The following is a 2,256-nucleotide window of genomic DNA, read 5'->3' as shown; positions in this document are numbered from 1 at the left end:
TAACTTTTAAGTAACCAGAATGTATGCAATTGTGATTTTAAGTTTTGTTTTTAAGATTAATTGTATGCGAAATGATTCATTTTCATTGTATGACTGTACCTGGTGTATACAGTAAAAAGGCAACTGCATCAGTGAGGCCATCTTCCTCTTTTTCATGTTCTGTAACCTACAGTATGTTTATTTTAGTTTTGCAACATGGCGCTTGTAGAATGGTACAAACTACAAGTTAAAGGTATAGTTCACCCAGAAATGAAAAATCTGTCATCCTCAGATTATTCCAAACCTCTGTGAATTTCTTTCTTCTGTTGAACACAATGAAAATATTTTGATGAATGTTTGTTACCAAACAGTCGATGGATCCCATTGACTTCAATAGTATTTTTTCTTCCACACTGGAAGTCATTGGGCTCCATCAACTGTTTGGTTTCCCATATTCTACAAATTATCTTCCTTTGTGTTCAGCAGAAGAAAATTCTTAGAGGTTTGGAACAACCTGAGGTTGAGTAAATGATGACAATTTTTTAACTATCCCTTTAAGAGAATTTGAAAAACAGCAAAAAAAAAAAAAAAACCAAAATTTGAAATAAATGTAAACCAATAATAATGGCAACATATTGAACTACAATAAATATCAAATGTGATGTCAACAGAACAAATGCCACGATCATAAAATAAATGTCAACAGAACTGATGAAGTAATATGTTTTGTGAGTGACATAGAGTTCACTACAACTAAGAATAAAAAGTTTAAAAAAGTAAAAAATTTAAAATAAAAAAAAAACAAGGAAAACTGCATCATGTTAAATTTTGTTTCAGCTAAAATACTATTTTCATGACAATGACAGCAATAACAGTGATAATTTTGTTTGTATATATAATATGAACCATTTGTATTGACTATTCTCACAGGCATTATGGGTATCTGGAGGTGTGGATTCCGACGGTTGTGTTGTTTCTGCTGTTGGTGACTGTCGTGTCCGCTGTAATACTGAGAAAGAAGAACAGTCAGTATTGATTTACATTTCTTACTATATGACCTACATCAGCCATTCAGTCTTTGATCGATTTTGCACACCATTGTTCAAAATTTTGCAGTCCTTTTTTTTCTAAAGACATGAATATTTTTTTTCTCCTGCGAAAATAAATGAAATTGATCAGACGTCAGATTAAAACTTTTATAATGACACAAAAGATTTATTTCTATTAAATGCTACTTCTTTGAACTTTCTTTTAATTAAAGAATCCTGATTTTTTTTAAATCAAAGTTTCCACAAAATATGAAGCAGCACAACTGTTTTCAAGACTGATATTAATCAGAAATTGAGCGGCAGATTTGCATACTAGAATGATTTATGAAGGATCACAGTATTACAGTTTTTACTGTATTTTTCATCAAATAAATGCGGCATTGGTAGAATACGAGACTTCTTAAAAAAAGTCTTACTGACCACATTGAGCACTAGTGTGTATTTATAAACCTGATGCTGATGTCTTAGAACTGTCTAACGGTAAGACTGATAACATCATTTGTTTTCTCACTAACAGACATAAATAACACCGAGATTGCAGAAGTGAACCGAGATGGAGACAGTGACGCAGTAGGTTTGAGCTGACAACCGATCTGAGTTCAAACTCATAACTGAGAGACTCATTATAACCAAAAATGTTTATAATTATTCACAGGGAAACGGTGTCTGTTCATCATCAGCGGTTGCAGAGAATGACGTGACTTACAGCTTTGTGACAGTACGACCTAAAATTAAAACTAAAGCAGTGAGTGAATTCACTAGAACATGCACAGAGATTTGTCCTGTATAATTGTCAGTATTCGTCTTGATTGTCTTTCATATCTCCAGTTTAGCCCAGTATCTGTTGAGGACGAGGTGACCTACAGCTCTGTGCACAAACAGTGATAAGTTACAGGTTTGTTGATGTTAATGTTAACGATCACATGATGTTTTACACAGACACTGTGACATGTGATTTCATCTCATTGTTTAATCTCTTAATCACAGGTGCATGTTCCTGAGAAAATATGAACACAGCGCTGAACTTGAAACAAGCTAACATTTTTTATTCCATGCATCATTACAATGCAAAGCAAGCAAAGTCTCAATTAAGATAAAATGATCTGGATGATAATTTAATTATATCATGCTTTATAATGTACAGCCCCTTGTGGTGGCACAATGTAAGTACATGTACAAAACAAGTGGTTTTACTATGAAATGAAAATTCAGTTAAAGCCTTTCACCG

The 2,256-nt window shown here is 33.0% G+C and overlaps 1 long non-coding RNA gene across 1 annotated transcript; it reads left to right on the top strand.

Annotated features, from left to right (window-relative positions):
- The first annotated feature begins 1,539 nt into the window (after window positions 1-1,539).
- On the top strand, window positions 1,540-2,256 carry LOC143731371 (uncharacterized). The gene is made up of 4 exons (XR_013200749.1): window positions 1,540-1,598; window positions 1,684-1,773; window positions 1,857-1,923; window positions 2,016-2,256. It is a non-coding gene; the product is annotated as an uncharacterized LOC143731371 (long non-coding RNA).

This window comes from Siphateles boraxobius, unplaced genomic scaffold (assembly GCF_051911475.1).
Source record: "Siphateles boraxobius isolate OS27281-9 unplaced genomic scaffold, OSU_SipBor_1 86, whole genome shotgun sequence".
NCBI classification, from domain to species: domain Eukaryota; kingdom Metazoa; phylum Chordata; class Actinopteri; order Cypriniformes; family Leuciscidae; genus Siphateles; species Siphateles boraxobius.
Note: the sequence above shows the minus strand (reverse complement) of the source record. Positions and strands in the feature narration are given on the sequence as shown.